Here is a 10,627-nt window from a genome sequence, read left to right on the forward strand (position 1 = left end):
ATTGCTAATAGTTTTCCTAAGCTCACAATGAATGAGACATACACATTCTTAACACCATCATTTACAGTTGCATGTGCTGAAGCCATACATTCCAGATGAGCCCATATGGTCTAATCCATGCTTTCTTTGTCACCTCTTTGTCTCCATGAGGAGTTCGGACAAACATATTTACATTTTAGCAATTGCAAAGTATAAAACTGAGGGATACAGAGCTTTTATTGAAGACATAGCTTCAAAGAAGTGCTTTTCTCTACAGGTGACAGCATTTGAAATAAAAAATCATCTGCAAAAATGGTTTTGGTAAATTAAAAATATTTAAGTAAAAAAAAAAAATGGAGATTTGATCCCTTAACATGTTTTGGTGTGGAATCAATGAGAAATTCCATCCTCATCCACAGTATCAGTAAATATTACCTGAACTTTAATTTTAATATCAGACAGAAATAAAAAAATGCAGATAATTGCTTTTAATCAGAAGTAATTATCTGAAAACCTCATTTTTGAAATCACAGTGTATTGTTAGTAGCTAGTTACTTCTAGTTAGTTTCCAAAAACAAAGTAATAACACAAGAAGTGCTGAAACAATTATCTATGATGTTTAATAAGGCCATGATTCTGCCAGCCTCGCGCATGTTGAGAAAGGCCTTGCTGTGTGCACTGTCCTACTAATATGAACAGGTTATTTTACAGATTAAGCTACTATTCAGAGTGAGGGAAATCCTTGAATCATTCCCTAAATAAACAGAACAACTCTCAACAAATAATAGGAGCCATTACAGAATTTTAATCTTACTAATAAACAAAGAATTTAGCTGTTCAGACCAAGAAGTTTATTATTCATATCAGAATTCACTTACTGATAGGAGCACATGTATTTGTGCAGAGTTACAAACAACAGAGCATTTTCACCCACTTGCAGTGACATGTGTCATTACTCCCAGAATACTTTTTCTTTGATTTTTTTTTCCTTTATGATGATCTCCCTCAAGCACACTTTAATTAGTAATTTTTCATCTTGACACCTCCCCTTTGAAAGTAGGGCAAGTGTTGCCTTTGTTCTCTGACTCACTGTGTCTACAGTTCGGGGCAGGAACGGAGAGAACTTTCTGAAAGACAAATGAGCACCTATTCTCATACTTGAAAATTATTTGGTTTACTATTATCATTCTGTTGATGACTGTAGAGAGAGACTTCTCAGGTATTCTGAACACTGGCATTCATCTTCTTTGCAACACCAGCACAAATCTATCCTGTTCTAATGGGAGTTGTATTAAGATTTTAATTTTGCCTACTGCAGAAGAGGCACTCAAAGAAAATTTAACAAAAGCATACAATTACCATGCACTAAATACTAGTTGCATCTTAAATTAAAATTTACAGCTGAACACTGTTTACAGTTCTCATTGTTGGGAACAAATTTAATTAGTGAGGGAAAGCAGACAGATTTTGGTTCAGACTTCACAGAAAAACAGTTGTTTATCTGCTCCAAGGTTTTCCCAGAAAAACAAATTCTAGATTATGAACTATCAAATTTTCTCCGGTTGGTTATCATTCAAATGTGAAATTGAACTGTATGTTTCGACATGAAACAAAGAAATAAGGTTAGTTCAATGAGATGTAATACTTTTTAAGTTTCTATATATACAATTCTACTGGTCAATACAGTACATCACTTATAAAAAAGTTGCATGCTTTGGGACAATGAATTAAGACAGAATATTTGCCTTTTCTAGAGTCATAACACTTTTGCTATGATCATATATCTAGCTGTCATCAAGCTGCACTTGCAGAGATGTTCTTTCCTTTGTAGAGAGACTAGATGATCTAATAGGTCATTTTCTATTCCTAACTTCTATGGATCAATGAACAATAAATAATGTTCCTGTGTATATGTAATGTCTTGTTCCAGCAATAAAATATTGCCCACAAGACACAAACATTACTGAGATTGTGATATAATGCCTCCAAAATCCAGACATAAGATCAATATCTCCAACACAGTATAATTTTTCTACTCTGTGGACCATATTTAACACTGCTGCTTCTCAACAAATCAATTTGTTTTTCCCTAAAAATTAAAACCAGCCAAACAAAGAAAAAGTAAATACGAGAGTTATAAATCCTATAAAGAGAATCTTAAGAACTAAGACTCTTTGCAAGTTAGGGGTCTTGTTTCCCACCACTGCTTCCTGGCTACCCCTCTTTGCAGAATGAGTCAGAAGACCTCACTGCACACTCCTAGACTCCTTCAATTTCTCTCAAATGTGGGAACAGTATTTCATGGTCAATGCTGAATGTGCAGTGGTCCTCAGGATTTATGAGTATCTGCCTACAGAGCATTGGAAGGAAGAAATAATTCATCAGTGCCACTAACTTCCACATCCTGGCTTGTGTCCAAATTCCTCACCCAAGTTTATGGGAGTTCAGCCCAGGACCTGAATAGGAACAAAATCAATATATTAAAATAGAAAAGGAAATAGCCACTGCTGTAAATCTGTATGTGAAAAATCTATACTAATTGAAGGTATTTTGCAAGATAGTATCCACAATACGTCTCTGGTTTAAAAAAAAAAAAAAAAGGGGTAGGGAAATCCTCCTGCTAAATGCCTCCACAGGCTTAAAAGTTCATTGTAGACATCCTCTATCTCTCATGGAGTGAGTGCTTCTCCTAGTATCTTAGAAACATTAGTGCTATGTGCAATCACAGATCACTGCTTTTTTCTGTTTATTGTCAACATTTTCCTGCCTATGACACTGTTAAGAGAGCAGAATTTGCTGTCATACTTGTTATTTCAAATTCTGAATTAGGACAAAGACACAATAAAGCAAAGCCAGAAAGAGTTACTTGTTTTTTCTATTTGTATAAACCACTTCTTTTCTGGGAGTTAAGCTAACCACTGTTTCTTACATTTTCCTGAAACAGACAAAACATCAGTCATGCAAAACGAAGACCTGTCATGAAAGCAGTTTAAGACAAGCCGTTCTTTAGAGGATTAGTAGATGATAGCCATCATAAATTAAACTAGGTAAGGAAAACTTTTTGCTTGCTTACACTGTACACAGAGACATCCAGCTGGAGGAACTATGCTGAAAGGGTGCTGAAAAAGATTTTTTTTTTAAATAGATTGCCTCCCCTTTTTATCAGGTCATATATGGCAACTAATGTCCACTAGGGCAAAGAACTCGGACAAAGAGATGTTCTAAGGATTTGTCTTACAAATTACTTTTTTACCTACTGGAATTAGCATAACACTGATAGAAAAGCTGAATCCTGCTGCTGAGATAAAATGAAATTGTCTAGCCACCTCAAGGGAGGAGATTTGTTCTTTGAAATAAAACTAACAATGGTAGTAACTACCCATTATCCCAAACATAATAAAATGATTATGCAACTACTTTGCAGAGGATTGCAGTCAGCCACTCATGGTCATTGAGCATCCCACAAAAATTATTAGCAGGTGCAGAGCTGCTGACTCTGGGGATTTCCACCATATTAACTAGTCCAGATTACGTTTTGTGGAGAATATTAATAGAATGTGCATAAAGAAGACAGAATTTCTAATGCTGTAGCTAAAGCTGTCAGTTATCCTTAACTGACTAAGAAAGTCATGAAACAATGGAATGGCAGGTAGGTGATGAGCTGCAGATATTCTGCTAGGTATTAATTCTGTGAGGTACCTGTTGCTATCTCCAAGTTCCAGAAACTCTTTAACAAGCTGGGTCTCAGTCCCTTTGAAAACAGACTTAAATCATTGTCAAAAATTAAGCTCTTAAATTCAAACTTTTATTTAAATAAATTGGCCTGGTTTCCACAGGTTAAAGTAGGCGGGTCTGCAATATTTTTCTCAGATTGCTCTTTTTCAGGCATTGAAGCCTCGTGTGAATAACTGTGTAGCTTCATAACAGTAATAAGATCTTTCCTAAAAGAAACAGACACACAAGAATCTATCTCACAGACTGAAAACTGGTCACTCTAAACCAGCTACCAAGAAGATGCTCAATGAATATAGTATAGTTAAAGTTACAAGTCTCCAGTGTTAAATTAATTCAAGATTAATTCCAAAAGCTAATGCATTCTTATTTGCCAAAATCTAGGTGGGTATTCGATTCTGGAACAGCTACTGGTGAATAAGGAAACAGGTCTGTTGTAAAAATAGTATCTTTACATGAGAAGACTGTTTCATCACCTTCATTTTTCAGATTATTTCACTTTGAGAATTAAGCCCTTATTAATCACAGAAGGTTTTTATCCTTTATCAGACATCTCTTAAATTTTCTGTATTTAAAAACATCACTCAGGCTTCAGTCACTTGAGCTTTCTCAGAATTGTAGATCTTATCAGAAATAGGATTAGTGCCTTACCATGAGAGCAAACCAGTCTATGTTGGGGGGGGAGAAAAAAGAAAACAAACAAACAAACAAAAACCACCACACCAAACAAAACCCAACCTCTAGTTCCAACAAACTTTTCTGTTTTATTTTGTCCATATTCAAAACAGTAAAAATTAAAACTCTGGCAAAATATTAATGTCAGGAGAGACATTAAAAATAAAATCAGTATTTCTGAGTTTATTACCTCACTCAAATATTTTTATAGCGACTGTCAATGATAGAGGTTAATATGGCACATTTTTCCACTCTAAGTAGGTTCTCTGGAGTTTAGGGTGAAAATGAAGTTGTTTACATCTAGAAATGCCCACATACATTCTTTTGTTCTATAATATTTAACAACCTGTGAAAAATTAAAAATGGCACGAGTTCACCCAGAGTTGCAGCCAATCGTATCAGCCTTGTAGCTACCTCCACAATGCTGGAAGCATGATTAAGACAAGCACAGTAGAACTGGACTTCGTGTGTAGCTATTTCACAGACAGTCTTAGCAAATCTAGATGGTAAGGACAGTATTTCTAGAGCCACATCTTGGCTATTTTATGCATGACTTCATGGCCTATTCAGTGTCACTGAACCACAACAGCAATCGTAGATCTTCATACAAAAGCAATGAAGTCCAATGACAGGTTGTCATCACTGGCTTTTGACTTTTTTTTAATATATTATCAATAGTCTTCCCATTTGCTTTACGAATTAAGAAGAACTGATACTGGCTTTTCACTCACATTAGTAGTACTAAATATAATGTAAACTAAGAATTGGGTCCCAAAGGTTATCTGTTGCTTTTAACTATATGAGTTGGTCAAATGAAAGGTATTATTTCAATCAATATGCAATCCTTTCCTACCTATATTCCAAATTAATAGTTACAACAATGTTACTAAAGTACATATTCATAGCACTACCACAAATATTTGCTACTAAATTTTGTTGCTATTGTACTGATAAGATATGTTCATCATTCAGGCCAGAGGCCTTCATTAAAACAAAGTTTGACTATCTCTTTTACAAACTCACAAAATTCAGAGCTGTTCCACAGTCCCCAGAGGAAATACATTTTGCAACTGAACTTAATCATTGCTGAGATGTAACCTGCCCTTATCAGTAAAGAGAAGGAGGAATTTAACTGACTGCAGTTATCTAGACAACCCTAAATTACTTTTAATTCAGTGCACAAAGATGGTCATGCGTGGAGAAGGAAGAAAGGAAGGAAAAAGAGTTAATTTCTGATCAGGGAGTTAGGACATTTCTGACCAAATACTGGAATGGGTCCATGGCTCAGAGATGAAATGCGAAGGGTTTAACATGGCTTCTTTGAAAATGCAGTCCTAAAGAAACACACACACCAATATGAGTGAGACCCAAGCGAGCCAGTAAGCTTCATCAAGCAGCTGGGTTCCCAGTGAACAGAAGCAGAGGCCAGTCCTGGCAATGAGAGAGGTTGGAGAAACCACAGCAGGAATGCACAAGTGTCAAAGGGTGAATTTCATGCAAAATGCACAAAATGTAACAGATGTGTATTTTCACGTGTCAATGTTGACACATCTATTATTTCCCAGATGAATTATAACTTACTTAGGATTAAATTACACACATTTTGAAAACAGAGACTAATTAAATAATAGAAGAATATCTGCAATTAAGGAACCCATTCTCCACTTGCGCAAAGGCTTTAAAATTGTATTTCCACAACATAAAAACATTAGTCTTCCTGAAGAAGTGTAATTTTGTTTTATATCCAAGAGATCTTAAAGAATAATTACACAAAGATCCAAAAGGAAGCCCAGACATATTCATTGTTTACTCTTCTGGAGCTTGTGAAACTATTTTGACCTGAAATGCTTCTTCCCATATTCAAGATTCTGCTACATAAGTTTGTCAACAAAAGAGGTATTTTGCATATATCCACAAAGTCAGTGGACAACAAGTGTGTTAACTGGTCTATAAGTCTTTCAGATTGTAATTGAACTGTCTAGTGTAATGAATGAAGCATCGAATAATGTACATTCAGTTTGCATTTGTTTATTTAGCCTGTCACCCTGGTTTTGGTTCACTTAATGCTAAAGAATAGTTTACAGGCAGATTTCTCTATTAATGTCCATATAGTTTCTTTCAAATTTAACTTTGAAATGTTTGGCATTCCTTCAGGCACAAGACTCATTACAGTGCTAGACTAATAATGGAAGTGTTTTTCTTTCTGTCATTGTTCTATCCATTTAAATAACTGGAATAATTTTAGAATGCCGTGCATTAAATTAATCATAGTCTTATACGCATGACTGTTTTCTTCTCACAGTAGCTTGGTGTTTTCACTATGTTTAAGCATGAGATATCAGCCAACGGCTACTAAAATTTGCTTTGAACAGCAGTCTTACCAAGTTATTCAATTTCTGAGAAAAAGAGGGAGAACTTTTTTTTTCACTACAAAGCAGTCACTCAAAATGCTTTCCCATGCAGTAAATGTTATTCCATGCAAACACTTAGCAAATTCAAACATCAGTAAGTATTTACAAACAAATATTTTGCAATTAAACATATGCAGTCGTGTGTGTTTACTAAAGGTATTTCTGGAGTGCCAATTTGCCCTATGTAAACAGAAATTCCACTATAACTGAAATATATGGCCATTTTATCCTGTGAACATGACCCAAATCTCACCAAAGTCGAGAGGAAGATTCTGTGCACTTTCAATCTGAACTTTAATTGAGTTTGTAGGAATTCATTTGTGGCTTATAGGGATAGAAATCTATCAGTCCTGCTCTAAAATGCATATATCCCCAGAGCAATAAAAATTTTTTCCACAGTTCTGGTGTTCCAGACAAATATTATATTGTCTGGCAGTTTTTATGTACAGAAGTAAAAGAGTGGAGACAGTTTTATTGCATCAACATCCTTATTGAGAAGCCTAATAATGGACCAGGATTATTTCCCTCTCAGTAAATACTGCCACAACTGAACATCCAGCAGCTCCATACTTGCAAGCATTCAATTGCAGATTCTGCTTTGTTTACATATGTCTACCTGTCTATGTATCTAGATTCATATCTATAAACAGTTTCTAGCTTACACTTCAAATCAGTGACTGAGATTTCTAAACAGGAAGTCTATATTCCCAGTTTCCATTATCTCTAATGAAATAAGGCATGTGGATGATTAGGTCCCACTTCTATCTTCCAGAGTGAACGAGCTGGTTCCTAGAGGGCCAAGTAAAACTATAGTACACATATTGTTATAGATTAAGCAGTTAGTGTAATATGGAGTATGTTGAGTGCCAACTCCACAGACAATTACAATGTACTTATCTTCCAGGAAAGGACAGGATGTGCTCTAAAATCATCCAAAAAAGAAGTATGAGACAACATTCTCTTTATTCTGGAATAGAAAAGATCTTACATTTGATAAGTCCCTTTGATCAGAAGAAGTTGGCAGAACGCATAGCTATCTTAGACCATGCATTGAGTTCCATCCTTCACAGAAGAAGTGCCTGTGGTTCATGATGATTGAAGAGCACAACTTGGAACTTGCCAGCTTCATGGAAAACACAGAAGGAAAACAAGAATTTTTCTAAAAAAAAAAGAAGAAAAACAAGAACAGTTTCCCACTAAAATAAACATAAATAAATGTTAAACTTCCTCACATAAGAAAGAAAAGGACAAAAGCTTTAGAAGAATAGGCTATCGCCTCTGTAAGACACAGAGGAAACACTTGAAACTATTCAGAAGACTGAAAGGAGCTGGAGGCATTGAAGCTGCACCCTGACAATTTTTAACATGCGTACTTCACAGGAAGGAAGTGAAATACCAACATGCACCTTTAGGCACTACAAAGGCTAGAAATTTATATGAATGCTTGTACACATTTGCTACTAACAAGATGAATGCAAACACAGAGTATCACTTGAAGAAAAAAAATTCATACCTGATAAGGATGATGACAAAATAACTGAACTGGAAAATGTTCATCTACTTTTAAAACACCTGTGATTGACAGATTGGGCTGAAACCTTGCTGAAAAATTCCAAGAATGTTTGATGCCTAAGATTTGTTATGTGATGTTATTACCACTCAGTACATGGAAGCAGCAGGACTAGAAACTCAGCATGGTGCTAAGTATATTGTACCGTCAGAGATGACACCTCTATGTAGTACGATAACCTGATTCCTGGTTTTGCAATAAAAGAAATACTACTTGATACAATTAGCAAAAGGAAGTATTAAACAAAGGAGAGTAATAAGCACAGAAGGGAACCTGAATGTGCCAGTGGGACTGGGCTCAAGCAACTGGAGTTGCTAAAACGTTGGGGACCAACAGGTATATTACCTTGTTCTCAAAATAATACATAGTGTCCTTGATTTTAGAATTGGATTCTGATAAAAATAATTGAGCAGTGAGTTCTCTTACAACCATAGCTGCCAACACATTTGGTCCCTACCATATATTCCAAAACACATTGTAGGTGAATCTGTACAGCCACTTCTTAGTATTAGTCATGTGGCCTGGATAACAACAGCTGGCAAGGTAAGAGAGTGAGTGTAAACCATGTGTGTGATTGTAATACCCTGATGTGTCTGTTCTGAGATGAAATTTGTCGAAAAATTCATATTACCAATAAGGAAATTGACAGTGAAAACTGTCAGCCAGATTAACATAAATTAGGAGATAACCAGGATACTTTTATGAAAAGGAGGAGTCAGACTGAAAGAATTACAGAAGAGACATGAATATTTGTAACAGTAGGGAAAGACACATGTGAACAAAGCAGCAGTCAAAGCTTGAGTTTGTGCCAGAAAATGCATACCTGGCCAAAAACATTATAAACAAAACATATGCCCAGGCAAAAAAAAAGTAGAGCCAACTAGAAATTTTGCTGAATTAAAAGGAGCAGAGTATTCTATCTATGGCTAATATACAAAGTAGTTGAGCATCAAATAAAGGTTTATTGGAACAAAGTGTGTATGTGCATAAAAAATATACTGGACATAAAAATAACTATTACAAATAGAAAGTTATTCAATTAAATGAGACAGATTAAATGTTTGTGGAACGTTTACATCATGGCTAGTTTAAATGAGAGGCTTCATACAAAGCTATTTAAACCAGTGGGAAGATTCCTTTCAACTTCCATGAGCTCTGAATCAAGAATTTGTGCACCATACAGAAGGTTTTCTACAAACTTGCTACTATGAAACAGGCAAAAAGAAAAGGCAACCATAAACTACACACCTTTTTGCTCCTTACTAGAACATGAAACAGTGATTTTTTGCTGCACTGATCTTTGACTTATTCCATCTGTTCCATTATACCTGCAAATATGGAACCAGCACAGGGAGAAAGGCACTTTAATGTAAAATAGCAAGACAAGAAGAAATAAATGAAAGAGATGTGCAAGAATAAAAATTCTTAGCATACAGCCTTGATCCAAAATAGTTCTGGACAGCACAGGAATTTCCAGAAGACCTGACTGCATCTGGTGATGGTGATATCTTCAGAAACAAAAACGCCTGACAAAACTCAGAGCCTGCTGATCCTTGTACTCTTTGTACTGTCAGTCACCAACATTAATGTTCCATCATGCCCTACTTTTATGCATCTAAATTAAAGAAATAAGCACGATGTCATTTATTTTCTATGTTTGTTTGTTGGATTTTGAGAGTTAAATAACGAAATATCACTTCAGAATAGTAAAGCCAAATGTACTATTTTCTAACCAAAGTGATACTGAAAGTGTTATAATACAAAAAATCATCTTATGACCACAGTATGTTATGTGAGATGCAAAAAAACTCATTGTTTTGAATGGGATTTGGAGATGACCAATTCTAAAAGGCAGAATTGGAGCTTAAAGAGAACAAGTACATGCTTTAAGTTACAACCAACATTGGCAAGGAGCCTTTCTTTGCTTGTTTATATTCTTCCCATATGACTTTTATATTGACTTCTAGTGATGTGTCCAGAGCTATTTGCCTAAGAGATGCTGTAGGATCATTAGGACAGAACAATATAATCGGATGAACAGTAGTGACAAATTGTTGGCATTGTCATGAAAATAATTGTTAAAATGTGTTTCCTCACACTCATCAATGCTGGGGTCAATAGGAATCAACAGAGTAGACTTTTCACAGAATCACAGAATCAACTGGGTTGGAAAAGACCTCAGAGATCATCGAGTCCAACCCTTGGTCCAACTCTAGCCCGTTTACTAGATCATGGCACTAAGTGCCATGTCCAATCTCAG

This window comes from Columba livia, chromosome 3 (assembly GCF_036013475.1).
Source record: "Columba livia isolate bColLiv1 breed racing homer chromosome 3, bColLiv1.pat.W.v2, whole genome shotgun sequence".
Lineage (NCBI taxonomy): Eukaryota > Metazoa > Chordata > Aves > Columbiformes > Columbidae > Columba > Columba livia.